This window comes from Salvelinus sp. IW2-2015, linkage group LG23 (assembly GCF_002910315.2).
Source record: "Salvelinus sp. IW2-2015 linkage group LG23, ASM291031v2, whole genome shotgun sequence".
Classification (NCBI taxonomy): Eukaryota; Metazoa; Chordata; class Actinopteri; order Salmoniformes; family Salmonidae; genus Salvelinus; species Salvelinus sp. IW2-2015.
Window position 1 is genome coordinate 25,448,026 of NC_036863.1, and position 16,460 is coordinate 25,464,485.

Genomic DNA, 16,460 nt, shown 5'->3' on the forward strand with positions numbered 1-16,460 from the left:
AAATTACACTGAAAAATACATTACACTATGCCACAAACCTGGGGCCCAACTCTGTTAATAGGTCACTTTATGTAAGTGGAGAAGTCAATTGTACCATGCATGCAACAGGCTGTCAAATCAAAAATAATGTCAGTTATAAGGTTGATGTCCACAAATTCCTCCATAATGTCATCCTTACACTATCCTAATCAACAATACAGTGAGGACAATAAACCACACAATAAAACTCTGTTCCATCTAAATCAGAGTGGATCAATTCTGCTACATGTGTTGAATCGTATAAGGATCTGAAGTGTTTTGAGCTGAGCAACGGGATGTTGGCTACAACATAGGAATTGAAAAAGAACAGCACAATAGAAAGGGCCAGACGAAAACTGCATGGCAGAATTTCCCACATATGATCTGAAAATATACCGTACCTGTCAAACTAAGTCAGATCAAACCAAATACAGCTACAAAACCTAAATAACTACAGATGTATTGCTTGAATGTACAGGTGAGACTGCAAAGGCAAAGAATGTCTCCATAGCTTTTTGTCTGGCCTATAGACATGGCACAAAGAGGGCAAGCTGAGGAGAGGAATACAACACAATGTCTGTGCCAAATCCAAGGTCCACAATTCAAGAAACAGCCATTGGCTTTTGGTAATTCAGGATACAAACAATAACACAATGTACTGTAGAGGGTAACTTATTTCTGAAGGTAACTTACCTTGTTGATCGTGTGCCTTTCAGGGTAAGGAGTCACCCATGTTCATTTCTCACTCTCTTCCTCTCTGAAAACACAAAGAAAGTAACAACATTAATTGGCTTGTTCAAAACCAGCAGTTCCACACCCTACTGCACAGTTTCATGGTTCCTAAATCAATAGCAATAGTACAATATAAACAAATTATTATCTTTAAACACACAATATTTCAGACTGAAAATAAATGTGTTGGTGAATAATAAAGCAAAGAAAGAAAAAGACGGAGAGAACGGCTTCACAAAAACCCTGATAGTACCGGCAATTGTATTGCAATAGTATTCTGTCCATTCTAAAGCAGATTCCATTTACAGTTGCAGCCGCTCATAAGCATCACATGCTTCAGCAGTTCCCTCTAGATAGGAAATGTGCATGGAAGTCAATTTTTCAGTGAGAATAAAAATGTTGTGGAGAAGATCTCTCCCCGTCTATTCTCTTCCCACAGAGACACATGCAGGGGCAGTCCTCCTCTCCTCCTGGCCAGCATGCAGCACTGAGGCTGTGGCGAGAGGAGAGGATAGGTTAGCCCAACTTAGCTCAGACAGCAACAGCAATTTAGAAAATCGTGGCAAGGAGCTGTATAAATCTGCCCGGGTGAACGGGATGCCATGGCYAATGGGATGCCAGTGTAATGGAGCATGCCACGGTCAGCTAGCATTAACGGTGCCAACTACATCGTTCCCCAACACATCAGAATATTCCTGGCTGTGGTTGCATGGCCGCAGTGCGACAAAGCCAGGTATGGAATGGAACAGTGCAATTGTGCCAGCACCAGTGCCACTTACCCAGATCTCTACTAACCATTTGACATTCAACATCTCTATTTGATTTGGATTGTTCTTTTGTACCCAGCCGGAGACAGAGAAATAGGAAGCAGGATTTATCAGGAAACAAAAAGCTATGAGACATGGGTGCCATGCAAAATTATTTATAAAAAAATACTAAAGTTGAGTTGTGTTATTGTGCCCAGCTCCATTGGCAAGTCGGGTTCATTTCAGCTCCACACCGTCCGCCATTTTCTCAGCAAACACAAGAATGAAAGAAAGCCCAAAAAATAAAGAATAAAAACCTTTTGCTGGCATCGCATTCCAAGTTTCCCCCTTCACTCCCTCTCTCGTTCTCTCCCTCCTGGCACCATAACAAAACCTTGGCCGAGGAGGTCACATGATTTCCTACCAGAAAGCCACAGCATTCCCATAAAGCATTCTACTGACATTGTTAAGACATCTTTTGTCTAAATCAAAACCTTAGCCAGCCCAGCCTGCCCGAATATTTGGCACATTCAAGGGGGCAGGGAGTGCAGAGGGAAGGGGTGGCGTTAGGAGTCATGGCAACCCCTACCTGGCAGGCTGCCCATCATCTCAAGGTGGAGAGTAGCCGGGGCTAATGTGCTGTCGAACAGGAATGCCTGGAGCCTTCCAAAGTCAATTTGATGTTCATGGTGGGAGCTTTCAATTCACCTCATATACCAGTTCCCTTTTTGATAGAATAAATGAAAAGGGCTCTACAGATTACATCTTCTGCCCATTGAGCATGCGCAAACACACACTGCTTGGAATATACAGTATCTACCAGCATTCACATTCATCTATAATACTCGGTCTTCTCTGCTGGTCTCTAACTGGGCATTGGTCCTTCATATAGCTCTTCTCATCCTCGAGGTTGTAAAATGGCATTTCTAGTTCCAGCTATCATGACAAACAGCAAGCCTGCTGCTGTGGCTGGGAACATACAGGAAAGGTACAGATAAAGTCAAACTATCCTATGTTGCTGGATCTCTCCTGTAAACATTCCATGAATCAAAAACAGTGTGCAATGTTTCTCCAGTTTTTGCTCTCTCACAAACTCAGTGAGGCCCTGGTACAGTAGGAAAAAACACACACACACACACACACACACTTTGGCCACGAGACCCTCTTTCGTACAGTAGAAGTACACACACACAGGAGTCACGCGGTTCAAGGCAATAACTCACACATATAACATGGCCCTCTGGCTCACATAGAGCCAGCAATACACCATGGAGGAGCTCTAATTTATGCCCAAAAGCCTCTTTTACATGTTCCCCCACATAATATAGCCTTCAATCAAAAGTGCTGAGAATCTGCCATGCTTCCTTACCTATGGTAAGGATTAAAAAACACATACGCTGAGAGCCTGAGACTGTCTGGGATTGACTGACTGTCTGTGGTGGGAGGAAGAGATGGAGGAAGGGGAGAGGTTACCAAGCCAAATTATTTATTATCTTTTAGGAGGTACATTTATATTGACTTCATATCTCCCAGCCTGTCTAGTAACATGTAGTAACATGGGAACGATGATAAAAGTTAATGTCAAATAGGGACAACACAAATGGATGAGAAGTACAACACAACACATAATGCTGTCATCATTGTCAGTGCTGCCGTTAAAGCTCAGTATGACACCGACAAGTCAAGCATACAACTTCAACCAATGTATTACAAATGTTAATTACATTTGGTTTAGTCTCTATCATTTCTAATGACTTGAGTCAGTCCGTCAGCTAATGGGTAAGTCAGTGTTGTCGCTGGGGCCGGGCCAGACTTTAATAATAACCTCAGTATTAATAAGAAGCTCAAACAAAGGGCCATGCAGGGCCCAGCCAGGGCCTCATCTGCTCCCAGCGCCATTAACCACACAGACTCTGGTCCAAAACATCCCCCTCACCCCTCCCTCACGCCCCTCACCCCTACTGAGGGGTCATCTCATATCCTGAGAGGCAGGAGGCCAGGGTCAAAGTTCAAATGAGACCAGGGAGGAAAAAACAGTTTCCCCTGGGATGGAATATACCATCATAAACCAGACAGGGGTGAAAAATCTGACAGACAGACAGTAATTTGAAATAGTTGAGAATCAGGGAGGGAAAAATGGGTCAAACGTAGGGGATAGGAAACCATTAGACTTGGACATTTAATGCATTTATCTAATTGTAATTAATCTGAACCACAAAAACAATATCCCAAGACGGTTTAAAGATGACTATGTTGATAGAGCCTAATGCATGATGTGAGTGAGATAGTCATTACAAAATGCCTCTCTGGTGAAAGACTAATTTACCCATAACATGAACATACTTATCATCATTTTTCACAAACGTCTGAGGCATGCCATTTGCTGTGAGTGAAATTTTAAACATAATTTTATTTTTTTATTTTTTATTTTACACGGTTTGTTAATCTTCACAACAAGCCTGCGCTACAGGCAGCCTAAGCTTTGGGGGAAGATAATATCAGCCGTTTTATTCTCCAAAGGCTCACAAAGGCTCACAAGGGACAGTGTTATTTATGTCTCAAACCAAGAGTCCACCCTTATCACCACTCATTTGATGTTGCCTCCAGCCATGACAGGAAATATACAGCCCACAGGTTAATCCAGATGAAGGTTCACACTGTCCTGTCCTCTGACTGGGGCAGGCTGAGGAGAGGACTGTACCGCATATGGATCTGCTGTAGAGATCCACGTTTGTTTACGTGTGGTTAACATAGGCTACAGATCAGGCAACAGGTCTGTTTTGTGCTCCCTTGCCTTTGAAGCAAGGGGGGTTGCAGGTTAAAAAACAAAGCCATCAAACCCGTTTAAGCACTGAAAAACAAATCTTCAGCCTTTCTCTTCAGCCTTTTCAGAGAGTGAGCTTTTCAGGAAGAGTGAGAGAGAGCGCGAGACAGAGGGCGAGAAAGGCAGACAGAGAGAGACAGAGAAAGGGGATTGAGGTTGCTTCCCCTGCAGAGGCCTTTCCTTGCCTTGTTCTGGCCCCTCTTCTTAAATGGTACCAGAGGTTTGCCAGGCAGCCAGCCAAGACGATGACTTTGCCTGARCCGCCTGTCAGTCGATTCTGCTGCCTAGCGCCAGACTAAACACTAACACTTTTGGCAAACCTCATTGGCTGCAGCTGCCCTCTCTGGGGCCAATCAGCAGGGAGGGGAGGGATAAAGTACGCAGACCAGGGTTCTGAGCGGTGTGGATAAGAGAGTTGAGCAGAGAACAGAGAACAGACACACCAAAAACTCAACCAACCAAATCAAGTACTGCCTCAAAACAAGGAAATATCACACCACAGGAACAACATTGAATCTGGACAAAATCACTTTGTTTCCTGCCATCAAGTCTTTTTCAGATGAAAAACTGATAATTCAGGGCAGGTTGTCAAACAATAAATTGATATGGAGCCACAGGGTCTCTCTCCAGTGGTAAATGACCATGGATAGTCCCTCTAAAATGACAATGAACTGAAACAAAGTCTTTGGAGAAGGGTTAGTCTCTAATTAAGATACAGTAGTAGCTTTGAGTTAAAGTCATTACACAGATGTAAAGACAGTGGATGCTTTTGCAAAGGCAGCAAATGTTGAAGTCAGCCAAACAATAACAAAATGAAAGGGCATCAATCTCTGAATAGCAATGAATTGATTACCTGGTCTGGGCTGGGTGAGTCTTCAGATAAGACCGCTATCAGACCTTGTGCTTTTATACCGGCGTCGCTAAAAAGGATCAATACCTAATGAATTCCAAACGGCAGGAGTTTGGAAAACATAAACATATCTTACACATGAATGAATGTATAAAGTCATCTCTATGGATCGATGGATATGGCATTACACAAAGCTGGATAAATGCATTGTCTTAATTGAACCGAGCCATTTCAAATGAATTCAAAAGACAATTAAAATGGATTGGATTTCTATGGCACCTTTCATGCCGGGATCTCCGAGAGCTTTACATTGTGTGGCTGGCTCCCCTCATGACCTGGCATTGTGTTTTAATTACCAAGGCTTTATATCACAGCTCAGGCATTACAACATTAGAACAAGGACACAGGAAAAATGCTAATCTTTACACACAGCCATTGGCTTAACATTTAAAAACTGATAGGCCTGATTTAATTATGATTGGATGAAGATAAAACTCCAGTATTGCCACCGTATGCAATGTAATTACAAAGTACCAGACTGACAGGCCAAAGTCTGCCCAGTAACATAGAGGAGTTAGATCTCCTCAATATGGGAGATGCTGCTGCAGGATGACGTGATGAAAGATTTACCAAAATGGCTACAGCTTATTTTTCTTTCACCATGTCTCTGTTCTGGGCACGCAATGTGGCACAGCCCTTCCAAATGAAACAATGGAAATAATTTATGAAACTGTAAAAATCTGAGTTATAAAATGTCTTATAACAACAAGATTTCATCATTAAAATCCTATTTTATAAGGTCCTATAGGGGTAGCGTTAAACACATCAGTTATGTTAACCCATTGACTCCTTTCTGCAGTCCAGAGAGACAAGCTGGAAATGTTCAAACATATCAAACACCCTTCACTTCTTTATCTCAACATAGATTTTCCACAGGCCTCTCCAGACAGACAGACAGACAATGAACAGGCTGTAATCTACCATATTAAGGATAACTTTTCATTTGGCAGCAGAGTAGGCTCTTTCCATAATGATGCCTTCTCTCAGCATGTCCTTACCAAACGCTTTTCCGAACCTCTCATTATCAAAGCAATTGACCGACAATGGAAAACTGAGCACTGGAAATTACGCAAATTAGTGTAAGCCCTTGATTTTTTTTTTACCTATCTAAGACTGTAATTAGGCTCTTTGCAAAGCAATCAGACACAATTAGGAAGAACCAGTCAATAAGGTAAAACTCATAAACCACGGAGAGATTAATTAATATTGTATCGCTTTTAAATGACTATTGGTGTTATTAGATGGCTTTTCCCCAATCCTCTTGAATGTAGAGCCCATTGTGTAGGTAGGGCATATGTCTTTACAGCTGCTAGTCAGTTCCTAGGCTAATGCTTCTCCCAAAACAAGCAGAGTAAAGCAGCCAGTCAGGTGACTTGCAGGTTAATCAACTGTATTGCAAACAATCCTAAATGGCAAATTGGGCGGTCATTTTGCACCCAATATAACTACATTTAAAAATATTTAGACACACATAAAAAACAAAAAACAATTCACCGTCTACTGTTAAAAACATTGACCAAACTATGTACACTTTACATTGCAAGCTGCTTGAAATTATATTCCTACAAACCCCACAATTAATGTAGGCTACAGATTTCCTTTTTTTCAAATTTTTCTGAAATCATTCTGTGCTGTCTGAAAATACCACAGACACATTAATGTTGGATGTGAAATTAAATGTTAGATGAAATTCCAGACAAAACTATGCTCCTAGATTTAAATGCTCCCTTAATTGAAACCTCTATATGAAATATGCATTACATCTCACAACTAATTAATGTTTGATGGTCTATGTCATATTTCTAAATTCTTACAAAACACAATTTGGTATCTAGACATTTGTGAGATATTGCTAAACCTCTCCCGAACAATTCTCGCTGTATGAATATTCACATTGTTTCTGCACTGTGAAAAATAAAGCTAATCATTCAATACAATAAAATGTTTTATGGTTTTGTTATCGCAGTAAAAAAAAAAAAAAACGGACTTAGACACAAACGATGCACTGACTATTTCAGGTAAGGTTTCTGTAATATAGTGTGGTAAACCATAGTGCTCAGGAATATAGTGACGTAAACCATAGTGCTCAGGAATATAGTGACGTAAACCATAGTGCTCAGGAATATAGTGTGGTAACCATAGTGCTCAGGAAATATAGTGACTAAACCATAGTGCTCAGGAATATAGTGTGGTAAACCATAGTGCTCAGGAATATAGTGGTGGTAAAACCATAGTGCTCAGGAATATAGTGTAAACCATAGTGCTCAGGAATATAAGTGTGGTAAACCATAGTGCTCAGGAATATAGTGACGTAAACCATAGTGCTCAGGAATATATGTGGTAAACCATAGTGCTCAGGAATTATAGTGTGGTAAACCATAGTGCTCAGGAATATAGTGACGTAAACCATAAGTGTCAGGAATATAGTGTGGTAAACATAGTTGCTACAGGATATAGTGACGTAAACCATAGTGTTCAGGAATATAGTGTGGTAAACCATAGTGCTCAGGAATATAGTGACGTAAACCATAGTGTTCAGGAATATAGTGTCATAAACGATAGTGTTCAGGAATATAGTGACGTGAACCATAATGCTCAGGAATAGGGATGCACGATATATCGGTGAACATATCGGAATCGGACAATATTAGCTAAAAATGCTAACATCGGTATCGGCCGATGTCTAGTTTAACACCGATGTGCAAAACCGATGTCAAAGCTGACGTGAATACCTATATAACGTAGCTACATGACGCCACGTAAAATTTTGCGCTATATGTGCAATACAGCATTCCTAAACTCGCCCACAATGTCTGCTGTGTGGATTGAGCAGTCAACAAGTCGAGCAGTCATTTGAAAGAGTAACAAAATTTCAGCGAGACAACTCACAGGCGAAATCCATTAAAGCCAAGTTAATGGTATTCATTGCCCTTGACAATCAACCGTACTCTGTCYTGGGTAATGTTGGCTTTTGCCGACTGGTCGAGCACCGGTACACACTACCAAGTGCGCTATTTTTCAGATGTTGCCCGACCAGTTACACAGTAAAGGCGTCACTGCTATTAGCTTCACAACATACATACTATGGAACGCCGTTTGGGTCTTTGCGTGTCAAAAAAGATACAGTAGCACTGTCAAAGCTGTACAAAAAAAATCTGCAAACAAGSAAACACAGGCCACGAACAATGTGTTCACAATACCGCGTTGGTAATAAAGCATAATTTGTTCGACCGCAACTTCTGGGGTAGCTAGCTTTAGCTTGGTACCTAGCTAGCACCAATACAACCAGCCTGAAAACAATGACCAGTAGAAACTGCTGTCATTTTCATTATTCTTAGCAATGATTTAGGAATCCTTGTGAGTAAGCATTAGCTAGGTTGCCACTTGTTGTTCGCCTATTGAAATTGAACTTCAGTTCATGAAAATAAATAGCTAGCCAGCTACTTAACCCTGTTGCCCAAAGCTAACGTTAGAAGCAGCCAGCTAGCTTCATCTGGCTAGTGAGGCTCGACCGCACCGGGTTGTGTGTTGTGAAGCTAGCCACAATAAGGATTAGGCACAATAGTGGAATTTTCGGTTTGCCTTCAAAATAAAACTGTCATTGACAGTGATGCAAATTAATAGAAATAGTAGAATTATGCAATATTTCTATTTTTGAAGGCTAACCGCAAAGTCCACTATTGTGGCTAATCCTTATTGTGGCTAGCTTCACATAGATGGGTCCGACCACCATTAATCAAATAAAAACTCTTATAAATTAGGGTTATTTTAGATGACACCTAGCTATATAGTTAGCTAGCTAACTATAGCTACTGAAACAGATTATGTCGTTTTGCTATGTTTTTGGGGAAGAACATTGTTTGCATCCAAGAGCTAGCTAGCTTTTTTTTAATGACCAGCACTGTAGGTGCGCGAGACAACTTAACTAGCATCAAAGCATGCATATTGATGAATCGTTGTGACATATGAAATACGAGTGAGTGTAATCAATGTGTAATCAATGTGTAATAACTACGTAAAAAATGTATGAATGCGTTAAATTATTATGTGACGTGCAGTCATATTCAGGTCCTGAATGGTCAACAAGCCTATTTGATATGTCAAATAGTGTTAAATAGTATATTTTTTGACAAGCAAAGTCCCAAACAGAGTTCCATAGGAAAGACCCAAGCGGCGTTCCATAGAAATCCTGGTTGAGGATGAAACGACTTAACAAATGAACAACGAAACAGCACAGCAAGTAAGTGAAAGAAATAGGTTTAGATGATGTTTTACTGGTAATGGGGACATTCGTAAATGCCAACAAAATAACTTTTTGGTCAGTGTGGTGTGTGTAACCTTTATTTAACTAGGCAAGTCAGTTAATAACAAATTCTTATTTACAATGACGGCCTACCCCGGCCAAACCCGGATGACGCTGGGCCAATTGTGCGCCGCCCTATGTGACTCCCGATCACGGCCGGATGTGATACAGTCTGGATTCGAACCAGGGACTGTATTGATGCCTCTTGCACTGAGATGCAGTGCCTGAGACCACTGCGTCCATGTGTGTGTGTTAACTATTTAACTGTACTAGAATGCTTAAAAGGCCGCTAAAATGTTTAATATTGGTATCGTTTTTTTTTGGCAAGGAAAATATCGGATATAGGTATCGGCCAAAAATGTCATATCATATAGTGTCATAAACCATAGTGCTCAGGAATATAGTGTCGTAAACCATAGCGTTCAGGAATATAATGTGGTAAACCATAATGTTCATGAATATAGTGTTGTAAACCATAATGTTGAAGAATATTTTTTTTAAAAACAGAGCTCTCAAAATATCTATGGGAAATGTGTGTAAAACAAAAATGAGAGCAATTTAAGTATTTCTAGAAAGGTTGTCGCATCAACCAGCATAAAGTACATACACTCCCCTSSGTATGTATTTGGACAGTGATGCAATTTAAAAAAAATAATTTGGCTCTATACTCCAGCATTTTAGATTTGAGATCAAATGTTTCATATGAGGTGACAGTAATGAGTGRCACTTTTAATTTGAGGGTATTTTCATACAGATCTGTTTTAGCGTTTAGAAATGAAAGCACMTAATATATCTAGTCCCTCATTTGAAATCATAAGTATTTGGACACATTTCACTTATATGGCCAGTTTCCCAGACACAGATTAAGCCTGGTCCTGGACTAAAAACTAAATTCAACAGAGAATCGCCATTGAAAATGCTTTTTATTCCAGGATTAGGTTTAGGCTTAGTCTGTGTCTGGGAAACTGCCCCTTAGTGTATTACTAAAGTAGTTGAAAGTTTAGTATTTGGTCCCATAGTCCTGGCACACAACGACTACATCAAGCTTGTGACTCTACAAACTTGTTGGATGTATTTACAGCTTGTTTTTATTGTGTTTCGGATTATGTTTTGTCCAATAGGAAAGAAATGGTGAATAATATATTGTGTCACTTGTGTCAGTAAGAATATAATGTTTGTGAACACTTCTACATGAATGTGGACGCTACAATAATTATGGATAATCATGAATGAATCATTAATGACGATAAGGGAGAAAGTTAGAGCGACAAAGATCGTACCCTCCGAAAAAAGGTTCTAATCGCACACATTATAGGTAATTGTGAGAGATTAGCATGCTTTGTCGTAGCCTCTAACTTTCTCACTCATCATTATTCACGATTCATTCATTAAAAATCATTATCGGGATTAGGGTTGCACATTTTGGGGAATATTCAGAGGTGTAAACTTTCCGTGGGAATATATGGGAATTAAAATTAATACAATTTAAATGTAGATGTTTTTTGCATTGTATATATTTACCATATCATATGGAGACAGAAACATAAACCTTTTACCTAATCATAAGTAAACATAATAGCAAATGATTAAATCCTTCCAATAGAAAAAATAAAATAATTTAGTTACGAATTGAACTTTAATTAAATGAGTTGACTCTTCACATGGGATGATTTCACTGAACAACAAAAGAAAGGGAATATTGAACGATCCCAATGACCCATTGCATCTGCCAAAAACATTTGTAAAATGACAATCTAGAAACTAAAGCCTTGGTTGTCTTCCTCTCAGGCTTCCGTGTCTTCTCCCTGGACCTCCTCAATGTCCACCTCTTGAACATCAGACTCTGAGGCCTCATCTTCACTGTCACTTTCCAACCTTGTTGAGGATAGCTCGTTGTCAGGCTCAAAAAGCTTCAAATTTTCCCAGATGGCCACCTAATTTTGAACCCTTGCACTGGTCAGCCTGTTGCTTGCTTTGGTGTGTGTGTGTTCCCAAACAAGGACCAGTTGTGCTCTGAGGCGGCTGATGTTGGTGGGATTAGAGTCTGAACATCAGACAGGATGGCATTGTCTCCCTCAATCCGTGCAATGGCTACTGCTATAGGTTTCAGGAGTTTCAGGCTGCTTACCACTCTCTCCCAAAATACATCATCCAGGAGGATCCTCTTAATGGGGCTGTCTATATTGGCAGACTGTGATATGGCCATTTCTTGGAGACTCCTTCCCCTCCAGGAGACTGTCAAACATGATGACAACACCACCCCAACGGGTGTTGCTGGGCAGCTTCAATGTGGTGCTCTTATTCTTCTCACTTTGCTTGGTGAGGAAGATTGCTGCTATAACTTGATATACCTACCACATATCTAACCATTCCCTTGGCTCTCTTGTAGAGTGTATCCATTGTTTTCAGTGCCATGATGTCCTTGAGGAGCAGATTCAATGCATGAGCAACACAGCCAATGGGTGTGATGTAAGACTCCTCCACTTTAAACCAAGCAGCCTTCATGTTCGCAGCATTGTCTGTCACCAGTGCAAATACCTTCTGTGGTCCGAGGTCATTGATGACTGCCTTCAGCTCATCTACAATGTAGAGACCGGTGTGTCTGTTGTCCCTTGTGTCTGTGCTCTTGTAGAATACTGGTTGAGGGGTGGAGATGATGTAGTTAATTATTCCTTGCCCACGAACATTTGACCACCCATCAGAAATGATTGTAATACAGTCTGCTTTCTCTATGATTTGCTTGACCTTCACTTGAACTCTGCATCAAATGAGTAGATAAAGCATGTCTGGTTGGAGGGATGTATGCTGAGCAACGAACATTCAGAAATCTCTTCCAATACACATTGCCTGTGAGCATCAGAGGTGAACCAGTTGCATACACCGCTCGAGCAAGACATTCATCAGCATTTCTCTGACTACGTTCCTCCATTGAGTAAAAATAACTTCTGATTCCAGGAGAACCATGAGCTGTTGCTATCGATAAGGTGTCTGATTCATAATTRTCACCTCGAATAGAAGTAGAGGGACTTTTGTCAGAGGTTGCTTGTTGTGAGCGCTGAGGGAACTTTATGCACTTGGCCAGATGATTCTGCATCTTTGTTGCATTCTTCACATATGATTTGGCACAGTATTTGCAAATGTACACAGATTTTCCTTCTACATTAGCTGCAGTGAAATGTCTCCACACATCATATTGTGCCCGTGGCATTTTCCTGTAAAGATTGTAAAAAAAAATGTAAAAAACCCCCAAATACAATTCCATGTACAGATAAATAGTTAAGCAGTTAGATAAACAACTCCTTTGTAAGATAAATGTTTAAAAATGAAACATGTATGGAAACAGGTGAATTAACACTCAGTTAGCAGGCTCAAGCAAGCTAAAACCCACATGGTAGCAAAAACTAATTAGCAGAAATTGTTAACAAGTTAGAAATGATTAAACACACTTTGCTGCAGGCTACTATTTACTGGTTAACAAAAATAATGTATGTCATATAAAATATATTCACCCCACCCAGTATTGTAATCAAAACTTACCAGCAAGCATGTAGTCCTTGGCTGAGGCAGTGTAGTAGTGTGGGCTCAATAGCATCTCATTAGGGTGCAAGATCTTGAGAATCAGCTGTATATGATGGAAGAGTGCACTGCACATGTGAAGGAAGAATGCACTGTGCATGTAGAGGGTTGCAATTCCATTGAATTGGGGATAGTTTAACCAAAATATGCCACAAGACTTAGAATTGTCTTTTGTGTATCCAACAAAAAAGGTTCACTGTTATAAGCTAACTTTTTTGATGAATTTAAGCAAAATTCACAAAATTCCTGGGCCTAACTTCCCATGGAAATTTTTCAGGAAAAAAGTGTACGACCCTTTGCAACCCTAATCAGGGTTGATTTAGAAGTGTTCAGAAACATCTTAGATACTCACTTATAAAGAAAATGAATCCAGTCATCATTCAATTCCTATTGGGCAAAACATACCCCAAAACAAATACATCCAATGAGTTTGTAGAGTCACAAGCTTGATGTAGTCATTGCGTACTTGGCTATCCAAACTCAACGCTCCGGCCAAACGCCACACCTATGAATGTTTCTTCTCTGTAATGAGTCTGGATTTGAGTCCCTCCCCGACAATTTCTAGAATGCAAGCACATTCTAACAGTTCTGATTGGTACCCGAAACCGATGGGTTGGGCAAGAACACATGTGGGTAAAGTGGCATTTTGAAAATGTGTCATAGGCTTTGATACTCTGATTGGTAAGAGACGATCCAATCGCTGACGGATTTGTTTTGTACATCACCCCTCATTTTGATGGTCACCACAAACAACTTCAACAATGACAGTCTCAGACTGAAGGATGTAGCGAACATAGGCAGGGAATAGGTGACCAAATAATAAACTTTTGACTAGATTGTCAAATGGGGGGACTAGATCTATAAAGTGCTTTAATTTCGAAATGGTAAAAGATACGTTTGAAAATACCCTCAATTAAAAGGCGACATGCAGGGCTCTACAGTGTGACCATTTTACTCGCATTTGTGCCTAAATATTTTGCTGTGCAACTTGGTATTTAATAATATGTAGAAAAGCTGTAGAGCCCTGCAGGTCACTAGCATTATTACCTCCTGAATTTTTCATTGTGCTCCTGAATTTTTCAACTTATACTCCTTGTAGAAAAAAGGCCAGCGTGATCTCAAATCCAAAATGCTAGAGCCACAACATTTTATCATCACTGCCTAAATAAACACATAGGGGAGAGTAACTTCATTCTACATGACGTGTGGCAGGGTAAAGAAGCCCTAGGTTAACATGCAGCTGAGGAGACCCATGTCGAGCATTGGCTCAAAGTTCATATTCATCCTATTGGAATTTAAACTTTTGCTTTTAATTATCATCATCTCTCTGGCCTGGTTTTAGCCAAGGAAWGTGACTGACATCCATGCATGGCCTGGAGCTAGTGGTATAGCAGGGGAACAGAAAGAAGTGTTCATGCTTAAAACATAACATATGGCTCCTCACCAAGAAAGCCATGTAGCCTACAGAGGGAGGAAGGGAGCAGAGCAGCACGTGTGTCATTCAGTCAGTCAGTCTAGTCAGCCCAGGCCATGGATAATGATTCCAGGCAGAGCAAACAGGATGGGAACAGAGCAGAGGATTATACTGCAGCCCTGGTGCTTCCACTGTGGCCTCCCCTGCTGTGCTCCATGTTCCCAGCTCCCCTTGCCTGGCGTTAACCCATTATATCCCACGGAAGAGCTCATTGAGTCTGGTGTCACACACCGCAGGGGCCATTTGGCATGGAACAATGATCTTAAAGGGGTTACATAGCATTGCCACTGATTCCTCTATCTCTCCCCCCCTCCAACCCTCCTTTTTCTGTTTCCTGGGAAATTTGTATATTCACTTGTTTTTCTTATGTGCTGTTTAAATTGTCGTAAATACCTCATACAAAACAACATACACACCCCTAAAGAAATAACTGTCCTCCTGTTTAATAATAAGTACTCAATCAATACCCACAGAGTGGGATTTTTTCTTTAATGAGTCTGACGCAAAGGATATACTGTTTCTCCCGGACCAGGCCCAAATCCCAGTCATTCGCATGAAGAAAAGAGGGAGATACAGGGGTCGCAGATCCGAGTGCCTTGTGAGAATTCGTCGGCGAGTGGGTAACCTGCCTCTACTATCTGTCCTATTGGCCAACGTGCAATCACTGGAGAAAAAACTGGATGAGCTCCGTTCGAGACTATTCTACCAACGGGACATTAAAAACTGTAATATCTTATGTTTCACCGAGTCGTGGCTCAACGAGGCTGGGTTTCCCGTGCATCGGCAGGACAGAACAGCTACGTCCAGTAAGCCGAGGGGTGGTGGTATGTGTCTATTGGTCAATAACAGCTGGTGCGCAACGTCTAATATTAAGGAAGTCTCGAGGTATTGCTCATGTGAGGTAGAGTACATCATGATATGCTGTAGACCACACTATCTTACCAAGAGTTTTCATCCATTTTTTCCGTAGCCGTCTATTTACCACCACAAACCGATGCTGGCACTAAGACAGCACTCAACGAGCTGTATAAGGACATGAGCAAACAAGAAAATGCTCATCCAGAAGCGCTCCTAATGGCCAGGGACTTGAATGCCGGGAAACTAAAATCCATTTTACCTCATTTCTACCAGCATGTCACAGGTGCAACCAGAGAAAAAATAAAAATAAAACTCTAGACCACCTTTACTCCACACACAGACGCATACAAAGCTCTCCCTTGACCTTCATTTGGCTCTCCCTCGCTCTTCAATCTGACCATAATTCTATCCTCATGATTCCTGATCACAAGCAAAAACTAAAGCAGGAAGTACCAGTGACTCAATCAATACAGAAGTGGTCAGATGACGCGGATGCTACGCTATAGGACTGTTTTGCTAGCACAGACTGGAATATGTTCCGGGATTCAACCAATGGCATTGAGGAGTATACCACCTCAGTCATCAGCTTCATCAATAAGTGCATCGACAACATCATCCCCACAGTGACCGTACGTACATATCCCAACCAGAAGCCATGAATTACAGGAAACATCCACACCGAGCTAAAGGCTAGATTTGCCGCTGTCAATAAACGGGACACTAATCCGGATGCTTATAAGAAATCCCGCTATGCCCTCAGACGAACCATCAAACAGACAAAGCGTCAATACAGGACTAAGATGAAATCCATCTACACCGGTTCTGACGTTCGTTGGATGTGGCAGGGCTTGCAAACTATTACCAACTACAAAGGGGAACCCAACCGCGAGCTGCCCAGTGATGCGAGCGTAACACACAGGCTAAATGCCTTTTATGCTCGCTTCGAGGTAAGCAACACTGAAACATGCATGACAGTACCAGCTGTTCCAGACGAATGTGTGATCACGCTCTCCATAGCC

General features: G+C 41.1%; 1 long non-coding RNA gene across 1 annotated transcript in view; it reads right to left on the reverse strand.

Annotated features, from left to right (window-relative positions):
- Positions 1-16,460, reverse strand: part of LOC139022891 (uncharacterized) — a 96,494-nt gene that overhangs the window by 37,530 nt on the left and 42,504 nt on the right. Inside the window, exon 2 of the long non-coding RNA XR_011473961.1 lies at positions 712-775. This is a non-coding gene — a long non-coding RNA (uncharacterized lncRNA). The remainder of the gene's footprint in view (positions 1-711; positions 776-16,460) is intronic.